Here is a 22,552-nt window from a genome sequence, read left to right as displayed (position 1 = left end):
CTCCTGGCCCACCAAGACAACAGCCCTAGGGTTAAAAATTCTCATTATACCAAATAAAAAACTGAGTGTTGAGGAAATAACATCCAATATTCTGATCCAGAAGCAGGGCTGGTTTTCTCACATGATGCCACTGCGCACGCAGAGCACCGTTACTCATCTTTCTGTTCTTCATTGTGTTATGCTCTGCTCCATCAACATCCAGGTTTCTGCATGGGTTCATTACATGGTTAATATTTAGCTCTCAAATGGCCACAGGTATTACAACAACAGCTTTATGCTGGGATACTCTGCGTTACCTGCATGTGAGCTGCTTTCTGTTATGTCAGGCTTTGTTACCATTGAGATCCACTCTACAGCTCAGGCACATTTTTGTCTCGTTATACCACTGCTCTATTTAGAACCACTTAATCACCAGGAAAAATGGGGAATGACTAGTGGAGGGTTACTTATTTTTAAATTTTTTAAAATGTGAAAATATTTTAGAAAAGTATTTCTAAAACATTATGAATAAAAGGTTTTTATAATTAATAGACTGTTCAACAGAGGGATTGGGGAAGAACTCATACAAGTCTTCTGGCCATTTACTTATTGAAGTCTTGCTTCAGTTGTGCACAGACAAGGAAAGTGTGTGTGTATGTGTTTATATAGGGGTGGGTGCTTGTGGCATGGTTTGAGTTGAAGGCACTGGCAATTTCGTGTTTGCTTGCTTCTGCTGTGTCTTTTATTACTGCTCTGTAATGGAGAACCTGAGGGGGTCTAGTGAACTGATGGATGAGGAATACAAAAAAAGGGAAGTGTTAATATGCATTTTATTGACTTCTGTTTTCCCCTTTGCTTACTAGATATAGTAACATATGTATTACTAACAATATCAATGTTGCTACTTGGTATATATATTTTTGTAACAGTGCCATGGGATTAGGATATCCCTGTGGCATTCTAGATATCATCTGAATTTAGACTTAGTATATGTTAATGTATTAATAATAAATGATGTCTGTAGTAGAAGAGACAACGGTATCTGACTATATAATAACCCCTGTATGTATTTTGTTCTTTGGAATGTCTTCAATAAATAGATCATGATGTTTATTCATCTTTTACCTCCTTATTTGCACTAAACTGGGTAATAACTGAAAACATTTTAGAAAAAAATCCATACATGAAGAAGTGATACAATTAATGTGGCTATGATGATCCAGAGCATATGCGTTTTACCTTAATGAGACATATGTTGTCTCATATTAAATTAACTCACACTTCTTTGCTGTTATTGTGTATGCACTGTTTCAGTTGTGAATATGCTAAAATATATAATTGAAAGAAGAAATGTAAAAGGTAAACAAAAAAAAGTCCAGAAAAATTTCAGCCATAGGAACTAAAATGATGTTCTGTAGCTGCAAAGGTAAATGACAACACCATAGTCCTGCTTGCCATTCCCTAACCAGTCTCTCCTCCCATGCAGAGGTGGGAAACATGTGAACGCCCTTCCAGCTAAGAAGAACACAGGGAATACTTTGCAGTATAATTATACCTGATAACACACATAACAGTGTACAATGTTTACTCTTTTTCTCCATCCTCACACTTTGCACCTTGTATTATCCATCACAGATTTCACCCTATCTCTCGCTTTGATAAAAGTAGTGACATATGGGTCATATTTACAGTCCTGTCCAAGATGAGCTACCCTGGTGGTTTTACACCATCATTGTCGTTGCCTGACACAGGGCATGAGGTAGGTGAAGTCATGGGAAGGGTTTCTCAGCTGAGTTTCTGGAGCATACCCAGCTGCCTGCACCAACACAAACTTGCTATATGGATCACCCATGCACTGTGGCCCTTCTACCCTGGTCAGTCCCTGAATGATCAATGGACATCACCAAAAATGAGTCGACAAAACCAAACACAGGGGGTCTAATCATTTGACCTGACAAAACAAATTAAGTTCCTTAAATTAATTACTGTTACTGAAATTAGTAGAAATCATTAAAACACTTTCTATCAAGGACTGTACTACCAATTTCTCTTACAAATATCCAATAGAAATGTGATAATTCCACTTATTTGAAGACTTTGATCATGGAAGCAACCAAAGCAACTAATTAACATTGCATAGGACCTTTCAAATCCAACTTCTTGCTTAGATGGGAAAAGCAACATTTTCACGTAAAAGCACTTTACTTAGACCTCTAGTAGCACATACTGGACAACAGCATGTAGCATCAGATTGGAACTCCAGTGAGAAGTGTCTGGAATGCTCCCAGCATCACAGCTTCAATTCCTTTAATATGACATAACTATATGATGTAACTCTATCCACGTGACTTAGTTAATTGAGGTCAAACTTGAGCTGTGGTTATATCTTTTAATCCTCCATCAGCTCCAATCACTGTAACAACTCTTTTGCCATATAAATGCACCTACTTGCTATAAACTAATCCAGACACAATATAGCATCATCTTCACAGGAAAAAAAAATACACATTAATCTGCTTATGGTAGAGAGTGATTTGAGCTAGACCTGTTGACTACTGGGGAAGATTCATTATAACAGTACCAAATAATACAGAGGAGGTAGCTTGCAGATTAGCTAATACACTAAGAGAGAAATACAGATGTTTTAAGATATGAGTAATCTAGAAATGAGCACAATTTGGTAACCATTTGTCAGTACCACTAAAACCAGAGGTAAGACAGAAGTGATGAGAAATTATTTTTTCTTGGTAAATATACTTCAAGGCAAAAAAACCCCAAACCAAAACCAACCAAACAATAACTTCAAAAAAACCCCAAACCAACCAAAAGCACAAACAAACAAAACCACAACAAATAAACAGACAAAAAAACAACCAATCAACCAACAAACAAACAAACAAATAAAACCTATTAACTAAGACTGCTTTTGGATAGCAAAGAGGAAAGCAATCAAAGACAGTCCATTTAATCCTAGTCAGTGTATTCATATCAAGCACATGGATGACTAATGGCTAAAAGATCTTATCAGCATTGATAGAAACCACTAATTACTAGTTGGCCAAAAGCAAGATGTGTTAGCCATAAGTGAGGCAAAGTTGATAGGAAAAAGCATTATTCTGGTTAGACCAGCCACTGCTCGGCTGGAAAAACTAGAAAGCTTCATTTAATTTTTAATCAGCTAGATAATTTCAGAGGAAGCTGTTTTTGAGGAGGCAGGTAAAGATATTAGTGCCTGTTGTATGGAGGGATATGCCTAACTATTGGGATAAAAAAGAGTGGAAGGTTTGTGGAGTGTTAGGATGAAGATTATTGTACAATATCATAAAACCAGTACTATGTTAAGTGCTTGTTCCTTAACATCCTGTAGACTCCTTTTTTTTCCCCCCAAGTTTGCAGGGCCTTGGGAGCTTTTTGAGGTTTGTTTGGAAGAAGGTTGGTAGATGATTGTAGGAGCTATGAAGAATGAGCAGGAGGACAGAAAGGAGGCGGGGGGAAGTGAAGAGAATCTAAAATGTTGGTTTGGCTTTCTGTGATATTATGAACTAAAAGAGATGCTCTAATTATCTAACTGAGTCATCATTTTTCATCTTGAAGCCTAAGAGATCATGAATCTTTATGGCATCATCTCGTATCTCAAAAAGGGTTCTTTACACCAGATAATGAAATGGATTTCCACAGCACCTTATTTTACAGAAGGAAACTGAATCCAAGTTTTTTTCAATCCAAATAAACAATAAGTTAAACAGATGAAATAAACAGATTTACACCACTGTAAAATCTATGCAGACAAAGCAAGTGATTTTTAGAAGAAACAAAAATTACAGAATCTTCCAAGGAGTGGGTATGTATAAACGGATACGTAGCGTGACTGTAGTTTCCATTATCAATCCTTAAAAGGCTTTTCCAGTTTGAAAGTTATCCCTGCCCATGGCAGGGGGTTGAACTAGATGACCTTTAAAGGTTCTTTCCAACCTAAACCATTCTATGATTCCATGATCCTATGTTCTGGGTAAGTACCTTTCCTTAACCTGTATTTACATTTGAAAATTCCATATAGTACACTCATTTGTCTGATTGGAAAAGGGAAGTAACCAAATGCAGTAGAAATTGTTTACCATCCTAAAATTGTTACCTACCTTTCTTTGCTGCTGGAGATGGTAAAATACTTGGAAGGGAAACACAAGTTGATAGTCACAGAAATGAGCTTTCTCGTCTTATTTCAGAGGTCTGGTAGCAGTCTGACAGTGCCATTTCCTTAATGAAAGTGGCTCCAGACAAAAGTAAACAAATCTAAGTAGAAATTAGGCACTGTTCCTAAAACATAATAACTTCTTTTGAAGTAATTGTGAAGTAATTTTCACTCATTATCGTAAAAACAGTACATTAATGTTAGTAAAGGATAAACCTTTTGAATGGAGATGCCTAGCAGAATGGAAGAACTCAAAGATGTGCTTTCTTATATCTGCAGTCTATTTTCATTATCTACCAAACAGTCAAATGGAGACAACGCTCGTTTAGTGGCACAATTAGTAGTTATGTAATCAACAGCTGTTACAAAGTCAAAGATTTAGTAAACCTATTTAGAAAAACAGATGTGACATGCAGCTAAAATTCTCAGACTGCAGTAGTTTAGAGGAATTCTCAATCAGTAGTCCATTTATGAGTTGCTTTCTGGAGGATGTGTTAAACAAAGATTATTTTGGTTACTACATACTGGGTCATACAAGTCTGTCTAGAAAACTCATATTGGTCTAATTGTTTACAGGTTCCAAATATGAACAAAACACCTCACGATTCTTTTTTCTTTTCGATTATAAAGATTGTATCAGATTATTGCCTAGACATCATAGTGTCAGAGCTGGAAGAAGCTTTTTTCAAGTGAAGAAGAGAGGCCATTTCATGCTACCAAAAATCATGTTCCCTGGGCATTACTATTCAGAGATGACAACTCAGGATGTGCTTTGTACGTGTGACTTGGACCATTCGGAGACATATTATTCAACAGCAGAGTTTTCTATCAGAGGCAATTGGAACTGAAAGACTAGAGAAGTGTGCTGGAGGAGATACAATGACAGTATTTTTGCAAGATATATCCAGGATGAAGCAACTGGAAGTACAGATCAAGAGTTTTTAAGAGCATCAGTGTAAATATTTATTTAACCTTACTTGAAAGGTGCCTCTATGGCATACAGCTAGGAGTTCCTGTCTAGTACTTTCACAGACATTGTCTCTTAAGATCCACATTTGCCTGAATCATCCTAAGTGAATAATGGTACAGAATACCTTACATTTTTGAACAGGAGAAACTTTGGGGCCATTTTCTGCTGTTGTCATAAGTGCTTCATCACTGCAGCACTGCGAATGCACAGAATTGTCCCATATAGTGAAGACCCAGCAGCTCCAAACACATGCATATTCTGCCCTTACTAACTCTCAAGAGGCAAATATTGAAATGAAATTATCTTAGTGAAATTAAGCTGAAAAGTAAGTACATCAAACTATCTGTAAATGTAGGTTTGAAGGGAGAGATACTTAAATGTGAAAAACATGTTCTTAATTAAAACATTTACAGAAGGATTGGGTAACAGCAATACAGAAGAGTTCAAGTAGAAACAGACTTCCTGCATTGCCAAATGTATTTCACGGTCTGCTACGTGTTGGAGAAAGTCTCCTCGTTCAGATGTTATCTCTGTTCTCATGTTGCTTTGCAATTTCGATTTCTCTTCCAATTCTTTCACTCCCCTCAGGAAGAAAAGTGAGACTTAGCGCCTGGATATGAAATTGCTTCTTGGCCCGTCCCGATCTATGTCTATGTCAGGCTGTTGCTTCCCGGTGATTTCCACAGGCTCTTACTGGCTGCCAGTGCCTCTTCTGGTGCCGTTCCACCTGAGGTGCTGGGAGCCTCCAGAGAAATCTGAGCTCCCCGACCCCCCAGTGCCTGGTGTCAGTATGAGCCCCTTCCCCACTCCAGGCTCGGTGTCCCTGGGGAGCGCTGTGCTGGCACCTCCTGGGTTTGTTCCCACTGTTGTCCATGGGAAGAGGGCCTGGCTTCAGAGGCAGAAGGTCCATCTGAGGAGCCTGAGGGAAAGCATGAAATCCATGCTCTGCCTTAAATCAGATCCCTTCAAGCACTCCAGTTCAGGCACCTGAGTGAGGACATCTTGCCGGAGCCTCTGCTGGGCTTGCACTGAAGCAGCTGTGATGTGGCTGCTCAGGCCCTCCAGGGCAGCTCTGGAGCGAGGAATTGATTTGCTGTGAAACAACTCATTTACTCAGTGTGAAGAAATAATTCTGGTACCAGAGACCCCCATGCATTGGCTGTGATGTTTTCAGGCTTCTTTGTATGTAGTGATGAAGTGTACTTTTTCCAAAAAATAGCATGGGGACATTTGCCGAGGCTTCCAGGAGATGTCAGAGCAGGGCTGTGAGACGGGTGTGAAGCAAGAAGGCTCTTGAGATGGATGGCAAGAAGTGCAGGGAAAGGACTACAGCCAGCACTTGGGTTGTGTGTGTCAGGTTTGTACAGTGGAGTTAAACAGTTCTGTCCCAGACTTGACTCTGCTGACCATGAGAGCAAGAGCTGCCCTGGTCAAGCTGCAGGTGCCTGGTTTTAGGCAAAGTGGGGCTGGTGTTGTGCTGGAGGCTCCTGCTACAACTGCCAAGTGTAATTTTCTTGCCTCCATGATGCCCAAGTTGTCTTTCAAGCACAGAAGCTGGTGGTGGAAGTGCAAGTCACTGGTCTGTGGTGATGTATGAGGCCAGTAGGAAGCAACCTGTGCTCCCCGGCCACCAGGTGCTTTGTGAGCCACCTCTACATGGTCAGATCCACAGGCACAGGGGCTGATGCCATCACTTCAGTGCGATTAATTAAGTCCTTCACTGCACCCTGGGTGATTCTAGTAGTCTCAGCTGAAGGCTGGTTGTGGGTTTTTTCTGTTAGTTTGGGCATTTCATCTCTGTGACTCAAATCCCCCTTACCAAACACACTTTGGCCATGTGGCTGTGCAGGGCAAACACACTGTCGAACTCCCCAGGGACCAAACGTACTCCATAGTGCTTCGATCTGGGACATCAGCAAGTGCTATGAGGCTTGGGACATTTCGAAGCCTGGGTTGGTCAGCAGAGCAGAGAGCAGAGGGACAGAGTGGGCAGCTAATGACCCACCAGTAGCTTGGCCAGCAGTAGCTAACATCCCTCAGACTTTTCCAATTACTCTCTGAATCAAAACTCTTCTGGGGTTGACTGTTCACTCTGGGAACCAAGGACAACTTCAAGCCCCATGCTGCCCTGCGCTGAGAGAAAGGGAACACATGGGGCTGGGAGCGCCCATGGTGACATTCCCACGTGGTGACATTCCCACATGCCTCCAGCAGTCCAGTGAGCCTGGAACCCTCAGAGGTGTCTTCTACCACCAACACCGGGGCTTGGCTGCTGGTCTGGACTTGGGGTGGAAGGGGCACACAGAGACCACTCGGGGTGCAAGGCACAAGATTCTTCTTCATTTCCTTTTTATTTGAAGTTCTATTAAAAAATCAATAGTGAAATTAAGTAGTCATCCATTGTTAATTATACCTTGTCACATTTCTAGCCATGCTGATCTGATCTGATTTGCCTCTAGCCTTGGCTTCAGACAGTTGGGTGCACCTACACACTCTGTTATTCCCACGCATGTGGTTTTTTTTCCCTGAATTGGGCATGATGACAGTGTTTTCAGCTTTAGAACAAAGCTAACAATCTTCTCCATTTTTTCATTTCTTTTGGTGTGAAAGAAGGTGGTAATAAGAATTTTAACTGGGAGATGTCAAGACAAGATAGATGTCTTGGGCAGGACAAGAGGCTGGACTGATAAGCCAGATTTCAGAATCGCTTTTGTGAGCCAGCAACTGCAGTGCTGCACTTCTGCTCAACTAATGCAGCAAGCCAAGGCCAGGAATTATTTCAGGACTACTTTTGCAATTCCCCTGATCTTATTAAGGAAATAATGAAGATTTTTCTTTTTCCCTTTTCTGGTCTTCAGGAGAGACTTAGGGGATATTTGACTTCCACTGGTGAAGCCCCTCTCGGCTCCTGAAGTTTGTAACGGCCAGCACTGGGAAGGGATGAATCCTTTTTTGTGGTGTGTCTGTCACAGAGGAAACACCTTCCCCCTGCTTAATGTGGATGTTATGCAAAGATTTATCTGTAGGGGAGACACTTTTCTGCACTGACCATTCATCCTTAGTTTCTACATCTTACACACATGTATACCTTGACACCTGGGTATTTTCTTTCTCAGCAACGGGCAGTAGATGCTACATTTGGCTTGAAGGTCAGGTGCCAATATTTTATAAAAGAGAGGGCTATTTTATGTGTATGCCAGTACTCTCCACAGAATGGAAATCATCCTCACTTTAAAAGTACCACCCTTGCAAAAATTCATTTTCTTCATCAGACGCATAAAGTCTGTCTGATGCTTTTACAAAAAGCCAAAGAAAGTACAAGTATGGATGTTAGTGAAGCCTGACTTCGCCCTTGACACAAAGCTGTGATTCATGACCAGGAAGATGGGAGCTTGATCAGACCATGTCGGCTCTGGGGCAGAGTGTTTGCACCTCAGTTGTTCAAAACGTTCTTCTCACATGAAATGGGTGGTTATTTTGCTGTGTATATTGGCTGTATACCTGTGTAGCATAAACAGTAGCTTTTGTCACAGGCATACCAATGTATGATGCAGGGAACCGTTTATCATCTAGAATCTCCGTGCTGAGCAGTACAGCCTGGCTGCAAATCCTGATGCACCTGGGTTCCTGTCAGAGCTTCTGTAAGGTCCAGGATGATTTTAGTCTGATTCTTTCCAGACTTCCTCATATAATTCTGTGGTTCTTGCAGCACACAGCTGGTGTGGACATCAGGGGCTGCCTGAAAATCATGTAGTATTTTTTAAGGCTGCAGGCAGATGACTATGCCCTGACCTGCCTTTGAGCTAACTGAACGGGACAAAAGAAACGGCTGGGCATGACATGAGCAGTTGCCAAACATGACAGCTACCAATGTGAGAAGCCAACAAAAGTTAAATATAGTGCTGTGGGGAATGGATGGATTTCACAAACAGTTAAAAGTGAATTGTGTGAGGAATAACCAGACTTCACAGATAACTCTAAGAGAGGGTTTGGGACCTTCTGGGTGGTGGAACCTTGCAAGGCCTACAGTGTCTGTGAAGAGTACCAGCAATGTCATATAAGGTCAAAATTATCTATGTATCATTATCAGAAATACAGAATTTGGGTATGGATGTAGCCAAATTTGAATTGAGGGGGAAAAGGTAACTAGGGGTAGCTTGTTTATCTAGGGTGGAAAAAGGAGGATTGAAACATGGGAAAAAAGCTAATAGATGTGAATTACTTAGTCACAGCTGTCCATGGATACCTGCCCTTTATCACTACAGCCTGGAGTAGGACAATTAGCCAAACCTGTTGTTCTGATCATATGACGCACGTCTAACTTGTTGCCAGAGTCAGGAGGCCCAGGGTTATGTGCAGTTGCCAGCAAGAGAACACCCAGGATGGACAAATCGGGGATCCCAGCATCATCATGTCGGTATCTGTTCCAGACCTGATGGTATCAACAACTCCCTGTCAGCCTAACATCAGTATTCATGATACAAATGTTGATTACATACTTCATTACAGGTTGATTGCTCTGATTAAAAATGCTTTGTGTGTATTACTGACTCATCTTGGAAAGTTTCTTGTTACTGAGCCAAGATATAATGGGGAGAGCAATGACAGTCTCCTGACAGGTGGTGTAAAATGCAACCTACAGTTGTCTCTTTGAGGACTCCAGACACAAAAATGCACTGAGAAGCTTGAATGGTTTTTACATCATTTCCTTTGGATCCTCATTTGTGACTCCAGCTAATCTAAACTGTACCAAACCCCCGGACAATGAGAGTGACAGACTATATGATGAACAAGGATTCCGAAATTACCTGCTCACATTTACCCTTCTGATGGGAATGCAGGAGTGTAGTCCAGCGAGAGATTCCTTGAATAAGTTTCTTCACATGTTTTTCATTCAACTCCTGAGCCTCCACCAGCCCAAAATAATCCTGTTCCCAGAGTTCCAGCTTCTCTGCCTGCAGTTCTTCAGGTTCACCAGGAGGTGAAGTCTGTACCAGCTCTTACCCACTTGTCCTTTGTCTTCCTTTGAGTTCTGGCCTGGGCTGTGTGGTGCACTATGGTTCCTGTTTGGGTATAGATCCCGTTCAGCATTAATTGAGACTGAGATAAAAAAGGGGTTGCTGATGACGAGAACTGGAGTTCAGGAGGTCCAAAGCACATTCCCACCTTAGCCAGGGTTTTCTTCTGCAATCTTGGGCATGGACTTTACGCTAAACTGCAAACCTGAGGTAACATATGCCTGCCTTCCTGGAACACTGATGATATAGAAATAGCACAATAATGAGAGTCATATTTACACCTTTAAGAGCAATGTTGGATAGTCTGGACTCTTCCTTATGTGTCACATTAAATGTCACCCTTTTAATACAAAATTGCTAGCAAAACTCCCTGCAATCATCTGAGTCAGCTTTGCTTGTTTGAATGAATTCCTCTGGATGGTGGATTAAATACAGCTCATTTTATCAGGCTTTCATAGGCTTTCTGACAGGGTAGTTAATAGCAGCATACACAAAGCATTAGTAGGTTTTTCATGACTCTCTTTGTGCACAATTGTAATGATGAAACATTTTCATTTGAAGACCTGAGGACTGAGTCTGTTAGATGCTAATAAAATTAATTGAACAGGGTAAATAAAATCTCAGGGAGGGCAAGACCTTTCCTTCTGGCAAGTACAGGTATTCTGCAAGTGAGATGTGCTGTTCTGACAGAGAAACGGGAGCAATGGAGTGAAAAAGGCTGTTATTTTCCAGGCAGAGAACGGTCCGGTCCTTGTTCTCCAGCCACTTTGTCATATCTGCAGCAGACAGAAGTGTCTTGAAGAGTCTCCCGTCTCAGTATGCTCCAGTCTTACTGGCATGTCTTACTGCCAGGAACGAGCCATGTGGAACAGAAAGTTCACTCCTGCCTCTGCTACACTTGGTGTTTTTCTTTCACAGGTCAAGTAACATAAATTCCACAGATATTTTTGCTGTGATTTCTTGGGCTGTTGCATTAATGAGCATGTATTAATGCTGAGGAAGAAATGCTTATAGTATGAGCTTTAGGTTCAGGATGTACTTCTCGTTACAGTAATTGATGGCTGACAATGCCGGCAGGGTAAGTTCTACAGTCCAGTCTCACAATGAGTTCATTATTCTGCCATTCAGGATATTGGATAAATTGTTGTCACCATTTTTAGCTCAGGAAAAGATTAGCCTCCTCAAGAGTCTGGCACCTTCATACCTGATGTGAGACATGGAGTTGGAGGAATGCAAAAATATGACAGGTCAGTGTTGATGGGAATTGAATGTGTGGCAGGATGGAGCAGATCTCTGATCTCTACTAATGTCCTGCAAAGGACAGCAAAATTATTTCTGCCACGCAAGTACCAGGAAGATGGCAGAAGCACAGGCATCATGAATAAATGAACAAAGGAAATGTAACACACAGGAATGAAAAAAAAAAAATTTATTACTTTAAATCCTAGTTTCTTAAGAAGCCTGCAGTCATGCACTCTCACTCGTTCTATCTCTGATTTTGTGTACCTCTGTTGATTTTACCCTTCCATCCCATCAATAGCTTTTAACTCTTGGTCTTTTCTAGAGGAGATGAGATCTCAAGAGTGCCTGTCAAGAGTCCTCAAGGTAAAGGAGAGGCCCTGTTCCCCTTATTACAGTAAAAGACGACCTCAGTGCTTATTCAACAGAAAGGTTTCCACGTGGGAGGGAGATAAAAAAGGACAGAGTGGATGAATGCCCAGATTGTGGAAGTGCTTCAGTTAACGATTGCATGAAGTCACAGCTAATTATTATCAACATGCTTAACACTTTTTGCAGCCCATGCTATCTTCTTATTAGCAAGCATGGAATATATTCTTTAGCAGCAATTAATAAGATCAGATAATACATACATAATTTAATTCTAAGGCTGTTGGATTAACAAGATGAAGGTATAAGCTTCTGGAGGGGGAAAGGATGAGAAGAGGAAAAGGAGTGTAGGCCTCATATTAAATTTGTTATTTACATTCTTGCTTGATAAGAATGATAAGAGTTGTTTACATTACTTAGGGGTGCCACACCCCAGCGTTACAAGGGCTGCCAGGAAGATTTAGAAGGAGAGTGCTTCATGGATGAACTGCACCTCCAAAGGTTCAAACTGTTAGCTGGAGGGTATGCTAAGGGGTATGTGATCTATGGGTCCGTGCAGCTGTGTAGTGGTTTTGAGGGATGTGTGGCATCCAAGTGGTTGACTTTGTAGTCTGAAGAGGGATTTGGATGCTTTTGAACTGCATCTAAATATTATTTCTGCACGGATGTGTGGTTTCAGAAAGTTCAGAGAAGCAGTTTACCTTTGAAGAGCTTTAAAACCAAACTGTCAGGTGTACTTTTTCCATAACTTACCCATGTCCTCAAAGTGTTCTAGATATTCTGCAGATAGGTAAGAGGACCAGGGGGATGATTCAGCAATCTTCATTCACATTAGCAGCCTCAACAGTAAGGCTTACTCTTCTCTGAGGGTTTTATGATCTTCTTAGAGAAGGGACAGCTAAAGAAAGGAATACAACAAAGTGGTGCTGCAGGAAAGCTTAGTAGCATCTCCCTCAGTCAACATCTTCTGGTTTGATCTCACTTTGCTGTTAATTTTTATATTTATATTTGGCATCTTTCTGAAGTGCTTCTTGTCACAATGGAAGCACAAATCATGTTAATTAATGAGAGGAGCTCTTGAAAAACTTGTCCTTGATGTTGTTTTGGCTGAACAAAAATTATGTGCATAATCACTATTAGACTTGATGATTGACTTGATCTTTCTATCACACCAATGAAAACTACATGGCAGAAAATCTTAGCCTTGTACAACTGTATTGCCACATACACATACTGCTAAGCAGCCGAGCATCATCTCCTTGACTTGGCCGTCTGTCATTGAGCGCATTGAAATATCTTAGGTAGCCCACAATAGATTCAGCATGATGGACAAAAAAACCCTTCCTGTTGATGTAGAATCTCTGTCAGGCACAGAATTAGGGTATGAAGCTGTGAATCACCACAGCACAGCTGGAGAACCCGTGTGTTCAAAACCTCTGGTGACTTCTCATACTCATCTGCAACCATCCAATAAGCACAAATTTAAATAGCCCTCTTTCTAACCTCAGATAACAACTCATGCTGCTCATGGTGGGATGCTGTGCCCCTGGCCACACACCAGCTCCCAGGTTCCAAGAGACCGTGAGTCTTCTTCAGTCACGAGTAGACACCAGTGTGGCATGTAGATGCTCAGCAGAGACCTGAGCAACTAGCAAAGCTCTCAATGAAGGCTGCCCTGTGTTTCATTAAATTCATAACCTACCAGTCATTCACTGGTTGCTTCCCAACCCCCCCATATCAGCCAAACAATTTATTGTAGGTCCAGATCTGACAGTGAAAGAGAAATAGAAAATTTACCACCAAAGTTTATTCAGTTTGTTCTCCATCTTCAGCTGAAATTATGGAAATGTTGCATCTGGCTCACTCACCAACAGAAGCAAAGCAATACAACTGGCTTACCAGGGACACATAGTTATCCTAAGAATAAGATTATTCCTATAGCTTCTGAATAAACCACCTCTTGCATGGGTGTGGGGTGATTATGACAATTTAGACTAAACTAGGTAAGTATTAACTTTTCAAATCTTTGCAAATGCTCTTGAAGCTTTCGAATCATCTTCATATGCAGTCAGAAATTGCCCTCTGAATGCCCAAGGGTGGGAAGGTTGGGGATCTTCTTGATCTTCTGATATACATGCCAAAAAACTTTGAGTTGCCAAGAGCCACAAGAGATGTACCAGAGAGTGCCAGAAGTAGGGGGAGATGGCAAGCACATGTCTGTATGAGTGGAGGTGGGCAGAAAGTATGGCAGTCTCAGAGAGACTCTTGGCTTACTTTCTTTTCCAGCTAAAGAAAAGGCTGTGGTTATCCAGCAGCATCAGCACAGTCCTGTGATGGACACATGGTATATTGCCCTGGAAGCCATTTCTGAACTGCTAATCAGGGGCCTATCCACTACTGCTATTCATCTCAAAGCTAAATTGGGATTATATGTAAACAAGGAAGAAAGTGAACTGGGGTTTCCCAGCAGCAAAAGATCAATGTAGCCTGAAGATTTTAAATGCAAGATTGGTCCTGAAGAAACACTTACAAACTTTCTTTAAAAGTTTGCCATCGTTCAGAGCTGCTGTTTTGGCATGAGTTACATGAGCAAAACTGGGTTCTTGCCCTCCCGCCTGAACAGATGATCTCAGAGATCTCTAGTACAGTAAGTCTGGTGTTGGGTCAATAGGTAGAGAAACCAAGATACTTAAATGGTTAACTTGGTTTAAACAGCCTAAAAGCTGTACCTGAAACAGCTGAACCCATGGCATTCCAGAGCTGTGAGTCATACGTACTGTGCAGTTCTTCATACACCATTTTTCTTGATCTTGTCATAAGTCAGCCCTTGATTCTTTTCCCCTCCTTGATCTCTTTGTCTTTAATAAAATACTGTCAGTTGCTATTGGGCTTCCCAGACACAAGATGGACTCTCAGCATAAACACAAGACTTGCCTGTGTTGCTGACTCTTGCTGGGGTGGTGGGATGGGAGAGGCTGCAGGGCAATGCATTCATTAAGGAAGGTGAAGCGAAGCTGATTGGCAACAAGCAGGCAACTGCGAGCAGGAGGAAGAAAGCTCCAACAGTTCCAAATCAGGCAACGTGAACTGAAGAAGGTGGGCAGACAAGCAGGACACAATGGGATGGAGGGGCTGAAGCTGGCTGCACACCTGCCAGCTGGATGCTAGATGTTTTTTGGCAGGTAGGGGAAGAGGGAACTGTGTGGAGATGCTTGGGGATAGAGTGGGTAGATGATCAGAGGCACTGGAAGATCAGAGCAGAGGTTGACCAGCAAGAGGGTAGAGCAGGAACCAAGTAAGCTGTAGAAGACACAATGCAAACGTAGTTACCAGATTCAGCAAGGATGAGAGGTATTGCTGGATGTGGGACTGCATAGCAGGGACTTCAGGGCAGGCACAGTGCAGCTGAATTCCTCCTTTCTCTCAGCTAAAGCCCAACCACAGAAGACTCCAGAAGCACCCTCTGGAGATGGAGCCTGGCATAAGAACCTTAACAGCTGCCGTTCATGGGAGCAGCAAAAATAAAACAGGGGGTTGGTTCCACAGCTCCAATCAGTCACACACAAAACTCAGTTTATATCTTCCTACACAACCAAATGAGCTGTGTATAAAAAACACAGGTCATTTCTAGCATTGCAGACTAGACTTGCTGTTAATTAAAACAGGGGGATGGAGAGGAAATAAAATGTTATCCAGCTCCCCCCAGTGCCTCTTCTCTGTCTTTGCTTTATTCTCTCTTGCTGACAGTCTTCATGCCCTGTCTCCCAGCAGTGATGGAAAGGCTATATGATTCTATTAGGACTGGTTCGTCTTACAGGACAAAAATAATTTCCTGGGAAACTTAGGAGTTGCTATCACTGCAAGTTCATGCCTTCATTCCCATAGCTGATGGTCTCCATCAAGGCCCAGGTGCTAGAACCATGACAGAGAATGTTTGTGTGTGTGTCTAAGCGTGCACGTACGTGTGCATGTGCAGGTGTGTGTGCATGCTCACACAGTATCTGGGTAGGAGATAAGGAATCTCTGTGTTTAAACATGAAAAATTCAATTGTGAGCCCTCCTGGTTTGGGAAGAAGTAAAAAAAAAAAAAAAAAAAGAAACTCAGGAAAAGATTGATCCTAATACACAGCTAAAAAAAAAGGAAAAAAAGGAGGAGGAAAATTAAGTGTGTCTGCTATTATTATTATCAGGCCCCAGACTGAGAGGAAGCATAGAGGTTGCTCTTGAGCCCCATTCTGTAAAGAACTGCTTGCTCTTAAGGCTCATGCCCTCATCGTGCTCTCGCTGGAAGATACTGTGGCTGTGAGGTGAGATGTGGGGCAGGAGCAGCGGGTGGCAGCAGGACTGCACAGGGAAATCGCTGGGATACGCAGGCTCTAAAGCTGCAGCATCCCCTCACTGTCAAGTGTCCAGCCCCAAGAGGGGTTCACCAGACTATGCTGTAGTCCTGATTATCCTCAGCAGTGATTTAGGCTTCTCTTTTAATTCCCTCCTGCTCCCTTGCCGGGCCTGTGCTGTGAGCATGGTGCCTGTTTGCAGGGCTGATGCCCTCCCCAGCTCCGAGGCAGAGGCTGCGGTGAGAAATGGCTGTGCATCGCTGAGCAGCTGGAAGCAGTTATTAACTGAATTTGGCATCCGAGCTGAACTCTGAATGCATCTGGGTGGCTTGAATTGTTCTTAATTATATTTTTGTTTTATTGTTTTCATTTCAAGCTGCACTCTACCGCTACTCTCTGTATATCTCTGTGCTGTACATTTTCTTTGCTTCCAGCTTGGGGTAATTGCTCCTTGTCGTGCTGTGTTTGCCGTTTTAATTTTTTATCATCTCGGTTACTTCCTTTTCTTTTCCCCTTTTGATTATTTGGTTATGTCATTCCCATTTGCCCTGACATTTCAATAAATTCACTGCTACATTATCTCCGTCCCTAGAGCTACAGTTTATCCTTCTCTTCTAATGCCTCTGTCTCAAAGCTGGATATAAACTGTTTATTTTTTCCTAACAGCTTCCCTTTTGGGCTGAGGAGCAAACAGCGGCAGCTGTGCTGCAATCCTGGTGCCAGAGTGCCCCCTTCCAGAAATACTCAGCAATAACACGGCTCCTTCTTCCATAGAGGAGGAGGAAAAACCAAGCAGGTCTCAGCTCACTGGCTGTATTTTAACATCCAGCTACTTAGAGGAAACTAGCTGAAAGGCTGCTGGTGCAAATGGTGCGTAAGGAAATTGGGGTTTTTTTTGACTCTACTTTTCCAGGTTAAGGGAATGCCCTTTATCTGCTGGATTTTGCACTTTGCTCTTTCGCCAAGGTGCTTGCACTTCCTTCCCTCTGTCACACTCACTTTTTGACCAGGACATCTAATAGCTCACAGGGAAAGGATACCCTGGGCATCGAGCCTGCTGGTGGGCTGGGGAAATGGGTTCTCCTCCTGCTGCGCATGGGGAGATGGTCCTCCTGAGGGAAAACACTTTTTCCCTTTACAATGTCTTATTCCACCCTAAGCAGCTAGTTTCTGTTTGGTCAAGACTTTGGGCTTTGGCAGGCACCAAACAATCTTGCTCTGTGGGTAAAGACTGCTCTGAGCTGGCCAGGCTCATGGAGGGAAAGGCCTCTCAGGCAGTGCCAGCAGGGTGGCAGGAGTGGAAGGGCCCATGGGCCTCAGCTTCAGCTGGTGCAGAGCAGTGCCCAGCAGTTTAGTTTAAAGGAGGTGGATGATGATGGGTTTGGCTGAGTTGCTGGCTGTTGTGCAGAGGAAGGGGAGGCAGCGCCAGGTGCTGGAGCCCAGTCTCTCTGCTACAGGGGGAGCAACATCTGGGGGAGATGCAGGATGGAGAGATGCTGGGTGGGGAGGGGAGCAGGACAGAGGAGTATGATGCTCTGTCTTTTTGGGGGCCAAGTAGTGCTTACCTTGCCAGCACTCTCTGAAGCAAGGTCCTCACAAATGGTTTGGTTTCTGTACCAAAAAAAAAAAGACTAAAAACTTGAGCTATGGTTTCATGTGTGAATTCACTCTGGCAGCACTGTGTGTACAGCCCTATCTAAAGAGCTCGCATTGGAGACATTGCCCATTCAAACCCAGAACATGGACACTGAGTCAGACCTTTGTCTTGAAACTATTCTCAGCACAGGGGAGGCTGTGGTTGTACCAAGAGAAAGCATGAAGGAAACACACTGTCCATGGTTCATTCAAGGGAGGTATGAACCCATACCGTTCATTTGCAGCTGTAACACTAGGTTTAAGGTGAGGTTAACAACATTACACAATCCTTTTAAAATGTTGTTCTTACTGTTATTAGACTTTATCCATACATGAGAAACACCATTTTCCTTCAAGGCACTGCTTTTAGACGTTATTGAAGTTCTAGTGTATTAACAACTTGAGCCACTAGAACCTTGGTCTCTCTTAAGTCTTTTAAGACCCTCCACAGGAGAGAAAACTCACCCTGGTAGACACTTGTTTATAAGTCCCAGTGCAGGAAGGTCCCTTGCTAATACGTGGCTGCTCTTCGGCACTTGGGGCAACACAAAGCTCTTGCCAACGCTCTCCCAGCAGCCAGCTGACATTGTTGAACGAAAGCCCATGGTGTTGACACACGGTAAACGCTGTGTTATGCAGCAAGGGAAACTCAGACAGAGCAAGGGTATGTGATATGTCCAAAAGCACACAGCAAGTGAAGGACAAGACTAGAAACCAAAACCCAGCCGATCCTCTCTAGGATCGGCTTTACTAGAGCAGTTTATCATTTGAAGCCACAGCTGCAACAGCATTGGGAATGTGACCCATGGCCATGTGGTTGGCCACCCCTGTTCAGGTCTTTCCATGGCAAGCCTGGCCAGCCAGGGCAGCACGGCAGGTCCTGTGACACTGGTGCTGCTGCCTCAGGTGGCGATGGACATTCCAAAGTCACTGTCCCATCCCCAAGCCACCTGTGGGACTGCCCAGCCTAAGTATACCCAAATGCACACGTGAGATCAGCCCATGGAAACATGGCTGCACCCCAGCAGGATGGGGCTAAAGCTCACCTCTCCTCTGCGGAAAGTTCAGCACTTGGTAGACATCAGGTGGTTTGTAAGGTGAAAAGCATTGTGGTTAGGTGACTGGGCTGGCTGAGCTAGGAACTGAGCCTAAGTTACACCAGTCACCAAGCCAAGAGGCAGTTGCTACTTAAATACAGGCTGTTGAGGGTACATATGGATGGCTGCAGACACATTTGAACAGATAGGCAAAGCTGTGCCCTGGGTCTGAGGGTCCTCTAGTTTTATTTATTTATTTTATTTCCAGTGAATGCCAGGACTGAAAAAAGAAAGTGTTGTGGCACTGAAGTGAACTTAGTTCTGTCCTAACTCCTACAGCACTGTTTCTGGCCATCTGGGGGATAAGCTGGGTAAAGAGTCAAAGCACATACCATAGCAGCCATCTGGGGTTTGTGCCAAGCATGTTTGAAGGCCAAGCCATGGCTGGAGAGCCACACCACGAACCAGTACAGCAAGGACATCAGAGCATGGGAGCACTTAGCTTTTCAGCTCCAGAACTATTTTTAAAGATCCTAACCTGTTTGTTGACCTGCAGAAACCTGACAGGTGGAAAGGTGCAAACACAGGGACCTTCTCCATGATTTGGACATAATTACTAGCTGTGGATGTAGTTACCTAGCCTTATTATCCCCACCCATCACGTGTTTGTCTTCTCCTCCAACCCTCCGAACCTGACGTTCTCTTGTCTCAGCCCCAGTACATCAGGAGGCTTTTCAGGGCCAGACATATGATGTGAGGGTGGCTCGGGAGCTGCAGTGCTATGGGGCAGCCGGGGGAGGCTGATGCAGCAGGACCCTGCGGCCTGCTTCTTTATGCCAAAGAATTTTTAGCTGCAGATGCCAGGTAATTCCTGGTATCGCTGGCAGGCGATCCTCCGGGCCATTCACAGCAGTGCTTTAATTCAGCCCACCCATGTTCATGCAAGGCTCCTATGCAAGAACAACCCCGTGCTGGGCTAACATGAAGCTAGCTACCCAGAAAGTGTTGCTTTCAGTGAAGTTTAAAAGTGACACCCCACCTTGTCTTAGAAAGCAATGGAAGAACCTCTCCTATGGTGAAGCACCTATAAGAAAAATGGCACTTTTATGCCCAGGTTTATCACAGTATTCACTGTGTGCAGACAAATGAAAACAGCCATTCAGTGACAGAACTGGGTTTCCCAATACATCGTTATTTTAGCATAGCTCCTCTGCTAGGTACATGGCAAACGGCTGTAAATAATTATGACTGAATTCCCCTTGTGAAGTATAAGAACCAGCATTTGTGTACTGATGCATTAACCTGGCAGTTTTGCTTATACTCTTTTAAAGGGACCAACAGGACAGATGCTCCCCTGCAGATGTCAGGGGGGTCAGTTTGGCCCCGTGCCAAACTGGCAACAAGGGAAGCCTGTGCATGGGCATGCAGACAGCAAATGCACACTGCACAGTAGCAAATAGGGCTGCCAAACCACACACACCATTAAGCAGCACGAGAGGAGGCCAGAGGGGTTGCTATTGGGCAAGGATCATAGAACCATAGAATGTCCTAAGTTGGAAGGGACCCACAAGGATCATCGATCCAATTCCTGTCCCTGTATAAGACAACCCCAAAATTCATACCATGTGTCTGAGGGTGTTCAAATGCTTCTTGAACAGTGTCAGGCTTGGGGCTGTGACTGCCTCTCTGGAGAGCCTGTTCCAGTGCTCCAGCACCCACTGGGTGAAGAACCTTTTCCTAATGTCCAACCTAAACCTCCCTTGGCACATCTTCCTGCCATTCCCTCAGGTTCTGTCACTGGTCACCAGAGAGAAGAGATCAGCTCCTGCCCCTCCTCCTCCCCTTGTGAGGAAGCTGTAGCCGCCATGAGTTAGTTCTCCCCTCAGTCTCCTCCAGGCTGAACAAACCAAGTGACTTCAGCTGCTTCTCATACAGCTTCCCCTCCAAACCCTTCACCAAGTTTGTGGCCTCCTCTGGACACTCTCCAGTAGCTTTATATCCTTTTTATCCTGTGTTGCCCAGAACTGCACACAGTGCTCCAGGTGAGGCCGCACCAGCGCAGAGCAGAGCGGGACAATCACCTCCCTCGCTCGGCTGGCAATGCTGGGCTTGATGCACCCATGACACGGTTGCCCCTCTTGGCTACCAGGACACACTGTTGGCTCATGTTCAACTTGCCATTGACCAGAATCCCCAGATCCCTCCCCATGGAGCTGCTCTCCAGCACCTTGTCCCCCAGTCTGTATGTATAGCCAGGGTTGCCGTGTCCCAGGTGCAGAATCCAGCACTTGCTCTTGTTGAACTTCATGTGGTTGGTGACTGCCCAGTTCTCCAATTGGTCCAGATTCCTCTGCATGGCCTCTCTGTCCTCGACAGTGTCAACAGCTCTCCCCAATTTTATGTCATTAGTGAACTTACTTAGCATTCCACCAAGTTCTGCATTCAAGTCGTTTATAAGGACCAGTTTGAAGAGTGCTGGCCCCAAGACAGATCCCTATGGAACCCCACTAGTTACTGGTTGCCAGCCTGACATAACCCTGTTTACTAGAACCCTTTGAGCCCGGCCCATCAGCCAATTGCTCACCCACTGCTTCATGTCTTTACCCAGCTGTGTGCTGGACGTTTTGTCCAGGAGGATACTGTGAGAGATAGTACCAAACGTTTTACTGACATCCAAAAAGATCACATCAACTGGCTTCCCTTGGTCAACTATGTGGACAACCTTGTTATAGAAAGAAATTAAGTTTGATAAGCAGGACTTTCCCCTCATGAACCTGTGCTGGCTGGCAGCAACGACGGTGTTGTTTTTCAGGTGTTTTTCAATAACTAAAGGATAAAAAGGTGAAAAGAAAGAAATCCTCCCTGCAGCAGGGACCGATCTTTGCACTGTAAGCCAGCCTAAGAGGTACTAGTTTAGACACGGAAATGCAGCATTGTTAAATAATTTGTGTCATCTGCCACTGGGGACTTGGGCACATGTTAGGTGTCCATTTGTCCATGTGTTTTCTCTATCCCGGAGTGTTGTGCAGAAGAGAAGTCAGGGTTCAGGATGTCACACCTGTGCACAGACCTGGGTTGCTTCCCAGGGTTTCTGTACCTCCATTTGGGCCAAAGGTGAAGAGGGAAAGAGACCAAGGGGCACCTGAAGTTCTCCTTGAGATCCTCCTGTATTCTGGAACTATGCAGAAACCAAGTCAGTCTCCAGCCTAGATCAGAGGCAATCTTCAGCTGTGTGCTGGTGACCGAACCTGCCGAAGTGGCATAAAAAGGGGCATTAGTGTCAGCCTTGTTTTTTCAGCATCACCACTGCTTATTCATCACACAGCGGTATCTGAATTAAGCAAATGAAAACAAAGGCAGCAATTATCTAGCCTTGCAGCTAATGGAGGGCTGCCTGCATGAGCTCTGTGGAGCATCACACTTGACGGAGAAGAGCTGCTGTACAGTAGTAACCCAGCACGCCTCTCTAGGTGTGCTTCATTTCAAGCTGCAACTTCTGGGCTAGATGGGCTTTTAATACCTCTTATTTGCCTCTTTGTACTACCTTATAAGTAGCACTTGCTGTTGCGTGAAATAATTTGAGCAACAATCTTCTTAAGCTGCAGTATTGGGAGGTAGGCAGAGAGAAGGACCCTTTGAGAAAATACTACCCCCAGTTTTAAGCATGTAACTTTACAAGTAAGCCCTTGAGCGTCCTCCTCCAGCCAGAGGCAAAGGCTCTCCTGGAGAGCAAGGCACAGGAGAAACCATCCTGGACAACCTGCCTGCCTTGGGGACTC

This window comes from Columba livia, chromosome 2 (genome assembly GCF_036013475.1).
Source record: "Columba livia isolate bColLiv1 breed racing homer chromosome 2, bColLiv1.pat.W.v2, whole genome shotgun sequence".
Classification (NCBI taxonomy): Eukaryota; Metazoa; Chordata; class Aves; order Columbiformes; family Columbidae; genus Columba; species Columba livia.
Note: the sequence above shows the minus strand (reverse complement) of the source record.